The sequence below is a fragment of the Meles meles genome, chromosome 2 (assembly GCF_922984935.1).
Source record: "Meles meles chromosome 2, mMelMel3.1 paternal haplotype, whole genome shotgun sequence".
NCBI classification, from domain to species: Eukaryota; Metazoa; Chordata; class Mammalia; order Carnivora; family Mustelidae; genus Meles; species Meles meles.
Genome location: NC_060067.1, coordinates 28,315,915 through 28,333,400, shown reverse-complemented (window position 1 = coordinate 28,333,400; position 17,486 = coordinate 28,315,915). Strand labels below are relative to the sequence as shown.

The 17,486-nt window shown below is 43.8% G+C and overlaps 1 protein-coding gene across 2 annotated transcripts in view; it reads right to left on the bottom strand.

The window, feature by feature from the left end:
- Nucleotides 1-17,486, bottom strand: part of TEC (tec protein tyrosine kinase) — a 153,546-nt gene that overhangs the window by 131,616 nt on the left and 4,444 nt on the right. Inside the window, exon 1 of one of the 2 annotated variants that reach the window (XM_045997704.1) lies at nt 8,880-8,981. The exons of the other annotated variant lie outside the window; for it this stretch is intronic. The gene's annotated coding sequence lies outside the window, so the exon portion shown is untranslated. Of the gene's footprint in view, nt 1-8,879; nt 8,982-17,486 lie in introns of those variants that run through there. 2 annotated transcript variants of the gene reach the window in all.

Sequence of the window (17,486 nt, the reverse complement as noted above, 5' to 3'; positions counted from 1 at the left end):
AACCACCTGGCTAAAGGATCAGACACAAGGCAGAGAATAAAAAAGAAAGCCAACTGCCTTCTATAAAACAAAAATGATTCCAATGGTAAAAACCAACTTCGTTGCACACTTAAATTAGATCCGCAGAAAAATAAACCTTGAAATCACTCCTGTGTAAGAAAAAAAAAAAAAGGCCGCAACTATGGGGAACCTGGGTGGCTCAGTCAGTTAAGGGTCAGACTCCTTTTTTAAGAATTTATTTATTTATTTGAGAGAGAGTGAGTGTGTACATCAGTACACATGATTGGGGGCAGGGGGAGAGGAGGGAATGAGAGAGAGAGAACACAGCCTAAGCATAACCAGGGTCAAGGGCAAAGGGAGAAGCAGACTCCCTGCTGAGCAGGGAGCCTGATCTGGACTCACTCCCAGGATTCTGGGATCATGACCTGACCCGAAGGCAGATGCTTACCGGCTGAGCCACCCAAGCACCCTGAGTGTCCAACTCTTGATTTTGGCTCAGATCCTGATCTCTGTAGGTCGAGGGGGCATCGAGCCCCATGTTGGGCTCCCACTCAAAGGGGAGTTTGCTTCTCTCCCCTTCATACTCCCTCTGCCTCCCCCGACTCCTGCACTTTCTCCCTCTCCCTCTCTCTAAGATAAATAAATAAATCTTAAAAAAAAAAAAAAAGCCACAGTTTCATTTTTGGGGCAGTCACGTGGAGATCCCACACGTCATGGCTGAAAGAGAATACTGGGGGATACATGAGGACGCGAGAGTTTCTAAGGAAATAGTAACAGAAAGACATTGTTGGAACTCTATTCAGGACAGAGAAAAATTAAAATCTTTTCCTATGAAATCAGGCTAGAATTTCACAAATATTGAAGATAAATGGAATAAGATATTTGACAGAGAGTTCTACATTATGAGTATCTTACACAGTAAAAGAAAACTTATAATCTGTCACTTCGATACTCTGTAAGCTAATCATTTCAAAAGCTTTTAACTTTCAAAAATAAATGACATGTAGTTACAAAAGGAAATAGATGTACACTGCTGAAATTCAAAGAGATCTTTCTCCTTTATAAATGTAAAACTCACCCATACAGACAACCTAATCAGCACGTACTTCCCTCCCTCCTCCAAAAGCCACTCTTCTTAGCCATAAGAACCAAGACAATCACAACACTATGCTAAGAGAAAATACACAGGCCGGGGGGAAAATAGCAGCAGTAGTAGTAGTAGTAGTAGTAATCTGTGTTGTCCTTTTAAGAATGTTGTCAATGCCTGGCTGGCTTGGTCAGTGAAACATGTGACTCAGGATTGTGAGTTCAAGCCTCGAGTTGGATATAGAGATTACTTAAGAAATAAAGTCTTTAAAAAAAAAAAAAAAGAAAGAAAGAAAAGAAAAAAGAATGTTATCAGCACTTGGGAAAACATACATGTTCCACGTTTCTGTCTATACAGCAAAAGTAAAGTGAAAGTCTAATGAAGAGAGGCGCCTGGGTGGCTCAGTGGGTTAAAGACTCTGCCTTCAGCTCAGGTCATGATCTCAGGGTCCTGGGATCAAGCCCAGCATCAGGCTCTCTGCTCAGCAGGAGCCTGCTTCCTCCTCTCTCTCTCTGCCTGCTTCTCTGCCTGCCTGTGATCTCTGTCAAATAAATAAACAAAATCTTAAAAAAAAAAAAAAAGTCTAATGAAGAATTTAATGAATTTAGGCTATTGGGTCCAACTTGGATAACTATGACCAAATATCTTTTTTTTTCCCCTGCTAAGTGTCCACAATTATCTGGAAAATTCACTCAGTACATTCATCAAGTATTTATTAGACATTGCACTCGTCCCTAGGAGAGTTTGCAATCCAGCTATGAAGACAGAAAGAATTTACGTGAAACACTTAGCACGTAAGAGACAAACATACTGCACGGAAAGAGAGGTTGCAATTGCTTCAAAGGTTCTATTTCAAAAAGGGAATGATGGGGATGCCTGGGTGGCTCAGTCGGTTAAGAGTCTGCCTTCAACTCAGGTCATGATTCCAGGGTCCTGGGATCGAGTCCTGCATTTGGGCTCCCTGCTCTGTAGGGAGCCTGCTTCTCCCTCTGTCCGCAGCCCCTCTTGCTTGCTCTCTCTCTCTCTGACAAATAATAAATAAAATCCTTTAAAAAAAGAAAAGAGAAGGATGGCGCTGGATGCACCGAGGGAAGAATGAGTCCTGCAGGTACTCAACTGGCCAAGTTTCCGTTCACAATGGGGGGCTCCAGCTAAGTGTGTTCTAACCACCTTCTCCTTTGCTGTCACCCCCAGAGAGCAAGTCACTGCTGCACCCACTCCAATGCATAGGCATCAGCGTAGGAGTACAGGCCTTTGCTTTTTCTGCACAGATAAGGTGGTTTGGGAGCAATGCTCTCCCTCCTTCAGCGGATGCTGACTCTCCCCATTCTTCTGTATGTGAGCATAAAGTCCTGTTGACGTTGTCAGTCTGGTGGCAAAGAAGACTGCAAGATCACCTGAATTAAAGAAGCCTAAGGAATGATTTAGTTGGTAAAATGGGGTTGGGAAAGTTCTGATCATTCACGAGGCCCCGGACAGATCAGTCATTTCTTCTGCACAGCCCAGCCAGAAACAGGAACTTGGTGCACATTCCAAGAAAGACATGAGCTTTGAAACAGGAAGTGAGGATGCTTCTGCTGGTAAAGCAATTGTGTGATAAACCGGCCTCCAGAAGGAAACAGTGATAACTTCCATTAGAGGCCACATGGTCACCAATAACACCAGGCCTGCCTTTCAGATTACAGTATTGGGCTTATCGTGGAGTTTCCCTAAAAGGTAAGACAATCAGAGGCAGAGGTGCTGGAACGGGTCCTCCTCAACAGTGAGCTGGAGAAGAGGAACAAGGGCTCGATGACCAGTAAGCTATATTACACCCACGCTAGGTCGAGACGTTTTGCCTCCCACGACAAGGGTAAATGGTTGGTGGCGGATACTTAAAGTGGTAGAAGAAGAAATCTGAGGTCCAAACTGGCTTCTGCAAGAGAATATGCCTGGATTGGCCAAAGAAAGTTTACTGCTGGTAAAGGCAGGAAGACAGCAGCACAACACCATCGCTGAAGCTCACCGGTCTCTCGTGGAGGTTGGTTAAGGCACCAACGGCAGATTGAGCAAAACCTCCCCCCGAAAGCCCAGTAAAATGACAACATGAGACCTCACGTGGGGAAGTGAGGGGAAGCCAAGAAACAACACGATTCATACCATAGTATCTCCAAAATGCTACATAATTAAAGGCAGTTAGACTGTCTGTGGGGAGAGGGGAGAGGTGAAATAAAGAGGACTGAAAGCGGGCGCCTGGGTGCCTCAGTGGGTTAAGCCGCTGCCTTCGGCTCAGGTCATGATCTCAGGGTCCTGGGATCGAGTCCCACATCGGGCTCTCTGCTCAGCAGGGAGCCTGCTTCCCTCTCCCTTTCTCTCTCTCTCTCTCTCTCTCTGCCTGCCTCTCTACCAACTTGTGATCTCTCTCTGCCAAATAAATAAATAAAATCTTAAAAAAAAAAAAAAAAAAGAGGACTGAAAGCTGCTTTAAAAGGCAATTGGATGTCCCATATCCCTTTGGCCATCCTGGGCAAGTAGGTAGCTTTCTCCCCATCCTTGCAAAAGCACCTGGAGTTTCTCCCCCACCTCCTCTCCAAGAGAGGGTCTCCAGAATGGGGTACATCAGACACAGCTCAGGTGTTCTACCAGAAACACCATGAGGGGGTTATATGGACATGTGGATGCTGAGACTTCCAGCCTTCTCCACCCAGCTCCCAGATCACCGGCAGCCAGGCTCTCCACCACCGTCCAGGAAAAAGAGTGGAAGAGCCTTTTCTGAGGACTCTCAGTGGCCCAAGAGGTAATGACATCAGAGTTCCTCCAGATAAAAGCCCCAGCCAGATCACCAGACAGTGAAGTTTCCAGTCAACAAGCCCACACATATCTTCAGCTTTTAAACCCCCACTCAAACGTGAGCAGACCACAGAGGGTATTAGAAATAGGAAGCAAACCTCTAACATGAAAGGTTGAGACCTAAACTAGACAAAAGCAACTTGGGGAAACTGAGTCTGTAATGGAAAGATAAAACGTCAAAAAAAAAAGTTTATCCTCAGAGATAAGACAGATCAGCACTGAAACCATAAAACAGAAGAAGAAATGGATATTGAAGGGGTCAAGAGGAGACCACCTCAAAATGTGTTACTTTTATTTTATTTTATTTACGATTATTTTAAGTAAAAGTTACCCAAGACACAGCCGGTGCAAGAAGAACACTCGGACTTTCCTCTGTCCCCTGAAAGCAGGAAATAAATCTCCTATGTGAAAGCTGCCCTCCCAGTACCAGGACAGGAAGTAAAAAGACATCCTTATGGCCAGAGATGGGAAATGTAGATCCGAGAAGGTTGTATAAATAAGCCTTGTTACTTTTTACTCGTTTACTACCACAGTCCAAATCCTGTTTTGATTCCTTTACTAATGAAAGTTCCTAAAATGTTCTTTGTCCTGTCCATTCTTCACAGACTTACCGTTTCTTTATCTAAAAAATATAAAAACTGCCTGCTTGAGTCATTTCTTTAGGTCTCAAGTTCATAATTGGACCTCTGCGCACGTGGAATAAAACTTTTTTCCCTCCCGGGGCGCCTGGGTGGCTCAGTGGATTAAAGCCTCTGCCTTTGGCTCAGGTCATGATCTCAGGGTCCTGGAATCGAGCCCTGCATCAGGCTCTCCGCTCAGCAGGGAGCCTGCTTCCCCCTCTCTCTCTGCCTGCCTCTCTGCCTGCTTATGATCTGTCTATCAAATAATTAAATAAAATCTTAAAAAAAAAAAAACTTCCCCCCCACCCCGTTAATTTGTCTCATTTAAATTTAATTCTTAGTCCAGCTGGGTCTTGAGGGTAAAGGAAAATTTTTCCTTTCCTTCAATACACCACACACATACACATACACACATACACACATTCAGGAAAAAAAAAAAAAAGAGCTTCTAATTTAAAATAATTAGAAAGGGGATTATACTTATTAAAAACTCAATGGAAAGACTAGATGATAAAATTGAGAAAGTCTCCCCAAAAGCAGAACCAAGAAAAAGAGAGATAGATATTAGGAGAGAAAATATAAGAAAATTAGAGGTCTATTCCAAAATATCTAATACATGAATATATGAGTTTCTGAAAAAAAAAAAAAAACATCACAGGGCGCCTGGGTGACTCAGTCAGTTAAGCAGCTGCCTGCAGCCCAAGTCATGACCACCCACTCATGACTGAGTCCCACACCACATCCAGCTCCCCGCTCAGCAGGGAGTCTGCTGCTCCCTATGCCTCTGCCCTTCTACTCTGCCCAGTCCCCCTGTGCGTGCTCTTTCTCTCTCCCCCCACCTCTCTCTCTCTCTTAAAGAAATAAGATCTTCAAAAAAAGAAAGAAAGATCACAGAAAACGGAGAGGAGAAAATTATTATTAATGAGTCAATTGAATAAAATTTTCCCAAACTGAAGGATATAAGTTTCAGGATTCGAAGAGCCCAGCACACTGGATGAAAGCAGATCCATACCAAGGTACAGCATCATGAAATTTCAGGATTATGGAGATGAAGAGAAAATTCTATAACGTCCATAAAAGACTCAGCAGGCTTGTAAACTGTACACAAATTACAGGCAAAAGCTGAGGAATCAGAACAGTTCTGAATTTCTCAACAGCAACACCATAGCTTAGAAGGCAACGAAACAATGCCTTCAAAATTTCCATCCTAAAATTCTAAACAGGCAATTGTCAGTGGAAAAGAGCTATTTCCAGGCATTCACCGTCTCAAAAAAAAAAAAAAAAAAATGCACATCCCATGCATCTTTTTCCAAAAACTCCATGAAGATATACTCTACCAAAACAAGGGAGTTCACCAAGATAGAGTAAGACATGTGCTTCACAAGAGATCCAACAGGAGAGAAATGATGGGGATCCCCAGGATGATGCCAACAGTCTTCAGGGTGACAACTGGTCCCCATGTGTAGATGGCAACTGGTCCAGATGAGGGCAAAGAGGAGACTCAGGAACAACTTCTTCAGGAAAATGAAATTGACAACACGTGATGCATTTGAGGCAAGTTTTGGGAATCTGGCCAAGAGTTTTGGGTCAAATTAATGATGCAGACATACAAAACTAAATAAATGAACAAACAACGATTAACTCCAAAGAAAACAAGAACTTGTGCTTGACTTAGCTATGAATATTGATCTAACCAAAATTATTGTTTAACTACTACTGCAAGGATGGGAAAATAAGGAAGCTGTGGTCGGAGATGGGGGTGAGAAAAATAAAGGGAGCCACGTCATCATCTTCCACAGTGGGAAGTCAATCGATAATGCTTCCAACTGCAGAACTCGAATAGTAGCAAGCAGCAAATACCAAAATAACCAGCTCAAAGAATTACAAGGGATTGTTTCTGGAGAATGAAAAAAAGTAATTTAGATTAAAAGTTTAAAATTTAAAAACAAACAAACAAAAAACCACATGTTGATTTCTATGTCCAGGCATTTTTACATGTATTTGCTTTTGCTTTGTCTCCCTAATAACAACTCAGCAAAATTCTACCCTTGTTTTTCCCAAACAAAAGAAAATGCAATTTTCTACATCTAGCCCTCAGTAGCTATGGCTATCTGAGCTCTGAGCAGCCAAACGTGGTGGGGAAGGTCATAGTTATAATTCAACCCAAGCAAGGACTGGTTGAGCTAGGGCAGAAACAAAAAGGCAAGTCCGGGTTGAGACAACTACTAAGCCCCTCCCTTACAGGCTTCTTTTCACCGAAGTTATCCCCATGCCATAACCACATGGTATAGGATAATTTTACAGTTGCCAACAACCATGAGCCAATTTCACTCCTTTCTAAAAGACTCAAATGTCCCGCTTTATAACACTAATCCATCCAAGGCAGCTGGCCCCTAACACAACTGATCTAAGTACAACTTCCTTCTCTTTACCTCTCTAGACTGAATAACATGAGAGAATAAGGGCTTTGAAGCAAGTGGCACTGTCCCCAACAGATATTTACTAAGCATCCATGGGGGACCCAGCACTAGGCGGAGGGGGACCTATCCTCTTTGTCCTGAACAGTAAGTTGATTCTCCCTAAGGGTGGGAATCCAGGCAGGGGTGGAGTCGGGGTAGAAGCCACAAAACTGGAAGAGCTGGGGCAGGCAGAAGGAGCACCAACTGGACCAACCTGGAGGAACCAGTAAGCAGAGGTGTAATTGGAGGCCCAAGGCTCAGGCTCTTCCCACTCTAGATATGCAGAGGAAGGCAGGGAGACCGACAATGCCTCCCCAAGCATACAAGTAGCCAGACACTACCCATGACCCTTCCAACCACCTGTCAAGGCTGAACTTAACAGAGCAAAGGTTACCATTCTCTGAGCTTTATCACAGTTCACAATACAATATTGCCTCTGCCCTTGAGTAGTAGCTGCTGAGAAACCATGATGACTCTCTTAGTACAGAGTAAGTAAAACCGGTTGAAAGTACGTTAGCATTCTATATTCTTTTCTGTTTGGGAAGATGTGTGAAAATTTTAGTTCAAGGACCTATGTGGAGCAAAGGTTTTGCCAACTAGAGAACAGCACTGATTTGCAAGTGTCTACAACACTTACCCTATACAGCTCCAGAAATCAAAACATACACACCCTTTGGGAAGAATCAAACTCATTAACATAAAGAAACACATTGCAGTAAGCATCATGAATTGGCAAGAGTAGTAATAATTGATCAGATTAATTACAGTACAAGGAAAGTGTATAGGTCTTTCCCAAACACTGAAAAAAAATGTAACTGAACTAAAAAGTATGTCCAGTACAAAATAAGAAAAGGACAACACGCCCTCTTTTCTCCGTATAAATCATGATATTCCATATTACATGTGATTCTTGCTCACTGAGCGACCGGTGTCTAGCCGACCTGTTAAATCCTAAACTTAATTGGGAAAACCACTGGTGTGTGGAGGTTGTTTCTTCCTCCTCAGCTCTTTAGGTGAGAATCATCTCAAAGAGAGTAAATTCTCAGAATTTCCTAAAAGGAAAATGGGCACTCACTGGAAAAATACAGGGTATATGCTCAAAACACTTAACTATTTTGGATAACCTTCAAACCCACTTAGCCACCGGCCCATCCTGTTGTTCCCAACCCTTCTAATCAAATATTCCAGTTTCCAAAGAATGGCAATAGAGACTGTTTCCCAACCTGGTACACAGAAACGTACTATTCTTCTTCGGGGGAGGGGGGCGGAGATCAGATCGAGAGCAAATTGAGGATCCAAAGAGAAGTGCACACTCCAGTCAAGGTTCTAGTTTTTCCAATGCATGTTTTCACCGAACAGCTGTTTTCAAGATTCAAACAATTTCCCAGATTTAAAAAAAAAAAAATGTGAAGTTGGTGGGGTGAGGCACTCGGACACGTACAACCGTGGAATGTCTCTGTGGACTGTGCCGAGACTGCGAGACTGCGCTGCCACCCAGTCAGAGAGGAGGAACCGACCTGGCCGCGCCGCTGCAAGTGAACCCAGCGCTGAACCTGGCGCGGGGCGGCCTCAGCCCTGGGACGCCAAGGGAAAGGAGGCGGGAGCTCCTCGGGAGAGGCCAGCGCCTGAACTCGAGAGGCTGACAGGCGGCGGCCCAGGAAGCCGCAGCTCCGCGGGAGCGCGCACCTGTCCCTTCCTCCTGGACCGGAGTGGACCGGGTCCCTCACCTGCCGTGGCAGGAAGATGAGAAAATCTTCCTCATCGCAGGAGGGTCGGTCTCTGGGCTTGGGAGAGCCGCCTCGCGCCTCCCGCGGGTTCCTGACCCTCTCCGGCCCCGAGTCCCGCAGTCCCGGGGCCGCCCCTGCCGAGCCGCGGCATCCTTACCTGGCTGGAGCGCGCGGGCTGCGCGGAGCCGCGGACGGTGTGAAGTCCCGCGGGCACCTCGGGGTTGGGAGCCCGGAGCCCGCAGGCCCCGCCCCCGACCGCCCCGCCCCGCCCCGCTCGCCCCGCCCCCGCTCGCTTCGGCCCGCAGCCACCCGTTCCCAGAGCCCTGCGGAGGTGTTGAGACTGGAGGCGGGAGTGGGCTGCCGGCGCGTCCCGGCCGCCGCGACCCCGCTGGGGGCTCAGGTAAGTCGCAGGAGCGTCCCTCGGGTTCCCGAACGCGGGAACGCGGAGCCGGGACTCCCTAGGCCCAAGCTTCCTACCCCCGGACAACCGCCCCGCGAGGTCTGGGACGGCCCCGGCCCGGGAGAACCCCGAGCAGTGCCACCTGGGGGTGACTGGGGGTGACTGTCGCAACTAGGGGCCGCACCTCCCCTTCCGCTAAGCGGTGGCGGGTCAGGCGGATGACACGGTGCAGTGGAGCGAAACGAGAGTTTTATGACAAGAATAAGTCTTTTTCTGTCAAACCGGAGGCATCGGCGCGTGTCTGGTACACTTAAGGGTCACGTGTCCTCACTATTACTGTATTAACACTTGATTCACTCATTGAAGAGTAGGAAACAGCACTCGTAGGAGACTCACTACGTGCCAGGCACTGTTTTACTATTTAACAGATTTTAACATTTCCATAAAGTGTACTTTATTTCAGAATTGCCCATTTTACATGCGGTGAAAGGGAGGCATCGAGAAGTTAAATAACCAACCTGATGTCACCCGACGTAGTCAGCTGAAAAGCTAGGATTTAAATCCAGGCACTCGTCCCCTGGAGTGTCTAAACCGCTGCCATCCTGACTCACCGAAATCTGAGCGTCCACCATGTGCGGTGAACTATTACAGTTCTGGGGAAAATAAGACAAGGGCTCTGTCTTTGAAGAGCTTTTAGACAAAGGCAGTAAGTAAATACAAAATGAAACCGCTGCACATATGACAAGTGTCTTGACTATAATAAAGCAGCGTGGTGGCTTTGAGTGTGATGGGGGGAGTGAGGCTGCTTTGCACCTAGTGGTCTTGGAGACTTCTCTGAGAAGGGGACAGTGAAGCTTGAGCACTCAATGAGGGGACAGCCTAGAGATGAAGCTAAGAGAATGACAAGTGCATTAATAGTTATTATGGCTCATGCTTGTTTGGGACTTTAAAACATGCATTATCTCTCCTTTGACCATGCAGTAACCCTGAGAAGTCCGACAACATTCCATTTTACAAGGTGGGGGTAGGGATCCTAAGGGTTGGGAAGTTTAATGAGTCACCTAAGTCATTGGGTAGGGAAAGGGAGGGATGGGAAGATGGCACAGATTTGAACCAAGGCCTTCTGATGCCAAATCTTCTCTCACTCTGGTGGGAGCCTTGAGGATAATGACCTGTACTCAGAACGGATCTAGTGAAGTTCTGTTTTGTGATCTGCTGTCTCTCCCCAGCCCCTCATCTCTCCTTCCCCTCATCCCGTTCAGAAACTACTGTTGACTGATTGACATAATTTCCCCCAGGGCAGTGTTCTTAGAGGGAGCAGAGGTGACATTATATGGAAAAAAAAAAAAAAAGTGCATGTGTAGAGAGAGAGTTACAATTGTTTATTATGGTAATAAAGGTGGTTTTCTCACAAGAAAAATGCTCATATACATGTATGTATATGAGAGAGGACTTAACACTTCCATCAAATCAACCAAACTGTGGAAAGAACCAAGATGCCCTTCAACGGATGAATGGATAAGGAAGATGTGGTACATATACACAATGGAGTATTATGCCTCCATCAGAAAGAATGAATACCCAACTTTTGTAGCAACGTGGACGGGACTGGAAGAGATTATGCTGAGCGAAATAAGTCAAGCAGAGAGAGTCAAGTATCATATGGTCTTACTTATTTGTGGAGCATAACAAAGAACATGGAGGACGTGGGGAGATGGAGAGGAGAGGGAGTTGAGGGAAACTGGAAGGGGAGATGAAGCATGAGAGACTATGGACTCTGAAAAACAACCAGAGGGTTTTGAAGGGGGGGGGGGAAGTTTAGGAACCAGGTGGTGGGTAATAGGGAGGGCACGTACTGCATGGAGCACTGGGTGTGGTGCAAAAACAATGAACACTGTTATGCTGAAAATAAACAAAAAAAATAATAATAATAAAATAAATAAATAAATCAACCGATCCCAACAAGGTAGGAGAGCCACTGTCTTAAAGGGTTAACTGATATTGTGGTGATTAAAAGAACTGATTTCCAATTCACTTTGCCTGTGCTCCCTGGGTACTCTGGTGGCTCCTATTTCTGGCTTAATGGAAATGAAACAAGGTTCTCAAAGTTGACAAAGTCTGACTGAAAGGGCAGCAAACCCAGACCCACGTATTACCCATTCATAAAGTTTCAAAGAGAGGAAAATGTCTATATTATCCCTCTTAGTTCTCAAGAAAACCAGAGAGAACGGATCTGTAAACAAAATACCTAGATAACAGAATTCCTTATCAACAATAGTTAAGGTAGTTTCCTTAATGTTATACTGTTTCCTAAAGAATACATTCATTACGTTATCAATGTAAGTAGGTGGGTGTATTATCTGTGGGTATATTATCCCCCAAGCAAGTAGTACAGAATGCTGGCAATTGTTTTAAGCAGAATGTTGTTAAGAAGAGAGACAGAGATAAAGACAACAAGAGAGACTTTTTTATAGAACTTCAACTACTCGGATGAAAAGGTGTAAAACTGAACTCAGGATGTGGTGGGCTAAAAAAACCATTTAATCTTTATTATTTCATATGTGAAAAGCTCTGTAGCTTTAATAGCACACAGAATATAGTTTAGGTCAACTGGGTTTTTACAGTAGGCCCTCATCAAAAGAAGGAATGTGGTCATGCTGGACTTACAAAGATTTCTCCTTCTGCCTTCAAGGAGAAGATTCCAATAATATCATTACTATCACTACAATCCAACAATATCATTCAAATAATATTGAAATATTTCAAAATAATATTGAGGTACAGGGGAAAAGGCATTTATGTACACATCTCGGAGACAGGGACTCCCTTCTTACCAGATATCCCCATGGCTTCTGTAAAATTTGTATGTTTAGATGAGCAGTATCAGGTTGACATAATTTTAGTTCCTTGAGAGAAGAAAATGCCCCTTTTTAACTTGCACCTACATTCCACATTGTGCATTAAAAGACACATGGAATCAACGTGGGAGGTTTATAAATAAAATGATGTTTGTATTTAGAACTCATGACTTTTTTTTTAATCTCTGGCTTTCTTTTATAACTTTCTTCCTACTCGAAAAAGACCTAACTCATCCTGCCTGAATAATACATGTTTGTTGAATGAATGAATGATGACAACAGTGATGAAAACAGTATAGACCTTATCAGTCTTTTATCTACAGTCTGTTCCTAAGAGAAAATGACTTCACTGTGCTGGTATGATAGATCTGCTTCTCTTTCCAACATGTACTGAAAGCAGTTGCTTCTTTGAAACTACACAGAAGGAAAGAAAGAGGCTTTTTGTTTATTTGCTTTTTTAAAGTATGCACCACACCCAACATGGGGCTTGAACTCACAACCCTGAGATCAAAAGTTGTACACTCTACCCACTGTACCAGCCAGGCGCCCCCTGTAGGAAGGAGTTTTAAATGTTGGACACAAAATCAAGAATTATACTCCAGGAACAATTGCTAAATAAAGCATCGGATACAAAGTATGCTTATGAGATCTTCACTAATAATAATAATACAATAACAAGGAAATATTTAAACAAAACTTACAATAGTATGGAAAGTCAAGCTGTCACTAAAAATAATATATAAATTAATAAAATAGGAATGTGGAGAAAAACATGAGCATTAAATGAAAAAAGTAGAACATAATGCTTTATGTATCCTGTGATTGCACCTGAATAAAAATCATATGGGAAGAAAATTATTGGGTTGAAAAAAAGAATAATTATTAATAGTTATTGAGGGGGTTGCTATGTGCCAACCTTTGTTTTCAGTTTAATTCATCTAATTTTCACAACAGCTCTGTGATGAAGGTACGGTTGTTATTTTGTTTTACTAATGAGGAAACTGAAACCCAGGAGATCTGAGTAATTTACCCAAAGTCACACTGTTAGTGAGAGGCAAAGCTAGGATGTAAATAAATATAAAGCAGTGTGACTCTAGAGTTTGCACATTTACTCCCACAAATCTGGCAGAGAAATTAATGTTTGAATCATGGATCATGGGTTGTTTTTTTTTTTTAAGTTTTACCTATTTATTTTAGAGAGCATGCCTACTTGCCCTCTTCCTCTGCCCCATGAGGGGGGGGGCGGGCAGAGGAAAAGAGAGAGAGAGAGAGAATCTCAAGCAGACTCCTTGCTGAGCATAGAGCCTGACACAGGACTTGCTCTCAGGACCCTGATATCATGACCTGAGTCCAAATCAAGTCAGACATTTAACCAACTAAACCATCCAGGTGCCACATGGTTTGTTGTTGTTGTTTTTAATATTTCCTTGTATAATGTTTTTATGTTGATTTAATAGTAAGCAAAAACTTTTTAAATTGCAGAGTCAGAAAAGAAGACACAAAGGTAAAACCAGATGACACTCAGAAGAGAGAGATACAAAGATAAAGATGAGAAACCTACTGAGTGAAACCCTCTGGGTTTGGCCAGCTTATGTTTTGGGTTAGGATCTGAATAGCTTTTCAGATGGGTGCAATATATCAACAACTTGATAGTTTATGAGAATTGAGATAAAATGAGCAGTGTCATAACAAATGTTATATTCATTATTATTTCTATGAATAAAAAGTATATTCTGGCCTAATGTTGTACTTGTACTTGCTTTTCCTTCTTCGTAGGATCCTCTACACCCAAGACTTTTTGAAGCTGCCTTCTCAGCAGTGACAGTCATGAAAATGTGACCCCCACTGTATTGGCAGAAAACTAAGAAAACACTGGTGAACAATCCTGGAAAAAAATCCCCATTATGGTGGAGCTTATCTGCTAGTGAAAAGGTCAGTCATTTTAAATTGGATTTAGTTGAAGTTAACAACATCCCCCAAAGATGTCCACATCTTAAATCGCAGGAACCCGAAAATATGTTAACTTACATGATAAAAAGACTTTGTAGATGTGAGTAAGTGAAGGGTCTTGAGATGGGGTGATTATTGTGGACCACCCAGGTGAGTCCAGTGTAATCACAAGGGTCCTACAAGAGGGAGGGAGGAGCTTCAGAGGCAGAGAAGGAGAGGTGATAAGAGAAACAGAGGACAGAGAGTAAGAAAGGGATTTGAAGATGCTACACTGCTTGCTTTGAAGATGAAGGGGCCCCAAGCCAAAGAATGCAGGCAGCTTCTAGAACCTGGCAAAGGCAAGGAAACAAATTCTGTCTTGGAGCCTCCAGAGGCAACCAGCCCTTCCACCAACTGGATGTTAGTCCAGTGAAACTGATTTTGGACTTTCGACCTGCAAAACTGTAGAAGAACATATCTGTGTTGTTGTAGGCCAGTAAGTTTGTGGTAATATGTTCCAACAGCAATAGGAAACTAATAGAGCCCTTAATAAGAGTTTACTTTTCTCTTATCTATGAGAAATCTATGTCAGACTGGCATGATGTCCATAGTGTCATGACCCCAGCTCCTTTTGTCTTTTCATGTGGGTGAGAGAACCTGGACAGAAACATGAATATCTCCAGAGACTCTTGATTTGGGCGTCAGGCCCTTGGAGGGGCCTGGTTAGCCAGAGGAACTTACTTGTAAACCCCGGATATAGGGGCGGGCCAGGCCAGATAGCCGTATCCAATCAGTGGGGCATGCATATATTAACTGTGGTGAGTTGAAATCTCATTGGCCACCTGTGTGTGGGCGGGGCTCAACCACCTCTATAAAGGTTAGTCTGTGAGGCTGGGGGCGGGGGAGAAGTAGGAGGAGTTAGAATAGCCCTTAGAGAAGCAGGAGGAGTTAGAGTAGCCGTTAGAGTAGCCGTTGGGAGCCATTAGGGTAGTCGTAGGAGTGATAGCATCGGGGTTGTCAGGAGCAGCGTGGCGCCAAGCCGCGTCGGAGTGATAGTCCTCGTCGGGAACAACGCCGTCCAGAGCAGCCTTGCCGCCGCCAGTGGCCTCGCCACCCCAAGCCGCAGCCCCACCGCGACCAGCCTCGACGCCTTGAGCCTCGGCCTCGTTGGAGTGGCCTCGCCAGAGCGGCGTCATTCCGGGGAGCGGCCTCGTTGGCATGCAGCCTCGTCATCGAGCGGCCTCGTCCAGAGCGGCCTCTTGGCCTCTTCATCCTCGGGAGCGACCTCGTCCGGCATGCGGCCTCCTCCGGGGAGTAGCCTTGTCAGAGTGGCCTCATGGGGAACAGAGTCTGTGTCGTCAGGGTTGTCATCCTCATCATCCTCGCCTCTTTGTCATTGGGAGCGGCGTCCTCGTCTCGTCACCTCTACGTAAGAGATGGCCCCGACCGGTCGGTTTGGTTTCTGATGCTTGGTGTGAAATAAAGCTTTGCTTGGTTTTCGCTTTGTGTCAGTCTCGTTCCTTTGATCACGGACCCTAACAGCCCTATAGTCACCCATATCAGTGTTTCTCAAACTGGTGTAAAGGATAAAGCCCTTTAAGGGGGGAAAAAAAAGATTGATTTATTTTAGAGGAAAGGGAGAACATGAGCAGGTGGGGCAGAGGGAGAGAGAGAGAAACTCAAGCAGATTGTGCTGAGCACAGAGCCCAATGCAGGGCTCAATCCCATGACTCTGAAATCACAACCAGAGCCAAATCAAGAGTATAAAGCCCTTTTATTTTTTAAGATTTTATATATTTATTTGACAGAGATCACAAGTATGCAGAAAGGCCAGCAGAGACAGGAGGAAGCAGGCCCCCTGCTGAGCAGAGAGCCCGAAGTGGGTCTTGATCCTAGGACCCTGAGATCATGACCTGAGTGGAAGGCAGAGGCTCAACCCACTAAGCCACCCAGGTACCCCATGAGTATAAAGCCCTTTTAAACAAAACATTTTTATCCTTAGTCCATTAACTAAATATAAATATAAAACTAGTTATGTATTAAGTTTATAAAATTTTATGCATATTTAAAATCAAAAGAGATTTACACAATAAATTCAAACAAGAATATAAAACCAATTATTGAGACCACACACATCCTCACACTATAGTGTCATTGGTGGTGACATACGGAACAGTAATAGGAAATTCCTATCCCCCTCAGCCAGGGAGGCATCACTGAAAACCTAAAAAAGAGCTGGAACTCCCAACCCCACCAGCAGGAATAGGGAGCACCTCCCTTCATTGTCAATGGAGGAAGAGTGGGAAACCTGAACTTCTAAACTTCTAACACCATCTGGTAGATGGTGGAGACATTGTCCCCGCCGCCCCCCCCCCCCACCTTCATCTGCCAAAGTAGTGTGAGAAGAAGCCAGTTAAAACAAAGGCTTAGATACAGTCCAGAATCTCATAAGTCCCCAGATGTCCTGGTTTCAACTGAAAATAACTTGCTAAATCAAGAAACAAGATCTCAAACTGAATTTTTAAAAAGGTAATGAAGAGACACCAACACCAAGATCACAGAGAAGTTAGAATTATGTGACAAAGATTTTAAAGCAGCCGTCATTGAACTGATTCAATGAGCTGTTACAAACACATTTGAAACAAATTTTTTAAAAAATATAAAATCTCAGCAAAGAAATTAAAAGTCCCAGTAAAGTAGTAGAAGACCTAAAAGTTAACCAAATGGAAATTTTAGAACTGAAAATACAAAAACTAAAATTTTATAACTCCATGAATGAGCTTCAGCAGAATGCTTGAGATATAGGAAATTCGTGAACTGGAGAGAGCAATAGAAATTACTCAGTCTGAAAAAACAGAAACAAAATAAACCAAATCCATTCACAGTCCTATGGGATTATAACAAACGATCTTCCATTTGTGTCTTCGGAGTATTAGAAGAAGAGAAAGAAGGGGACTGGAAAAGGACTCCAAAAATGATAGCTGAAAACTCCCTACTTTACAAAATCTGTAAACCCACAGATCAAGAAGTTAAGCAAACGTCATGCAGGATAAAGGCAAAGAAATCCACACTTAAGACACACCATAATCAAACTTATTGAAACTAAAGACAAAAAAAATATTAAAAACAATGGGAGAGTCATAACATCTTACCTACGGAAGGAATACAGTTCCAATTCAGAAAGTATGAAGAAGAAAGTGACAGAACCAGTTTTGAGTGCTAAAGTAAAAAATAAAATGCTGAGTAAAAAGAGAAGCAGGCTTCCTGCTCAGTCCCTCAACGCAGGACTCAGTCCCAGGACCCCAGGATCATGACCTGCGCTGACAGCAGACGCTTGACCAACGAGCCACACAAAGTCTACACTTTAAAATGGTGACTTTTAAGTCATATGAATTATATCTGAATTAAATAAAACTTCAGCCTTGTGAAAATCCCTGTTAAGAGATGAAAAGCCCAGCTATAGATTGGGAGAAAATATGTGCCAACTGTATATCTGAAAAAGACTCCTTATCCAGGCTATATACAGAGCTCTAAAAACTCAACAGCAAAAAAACCAAATGGTCCAAGTACAAAAATG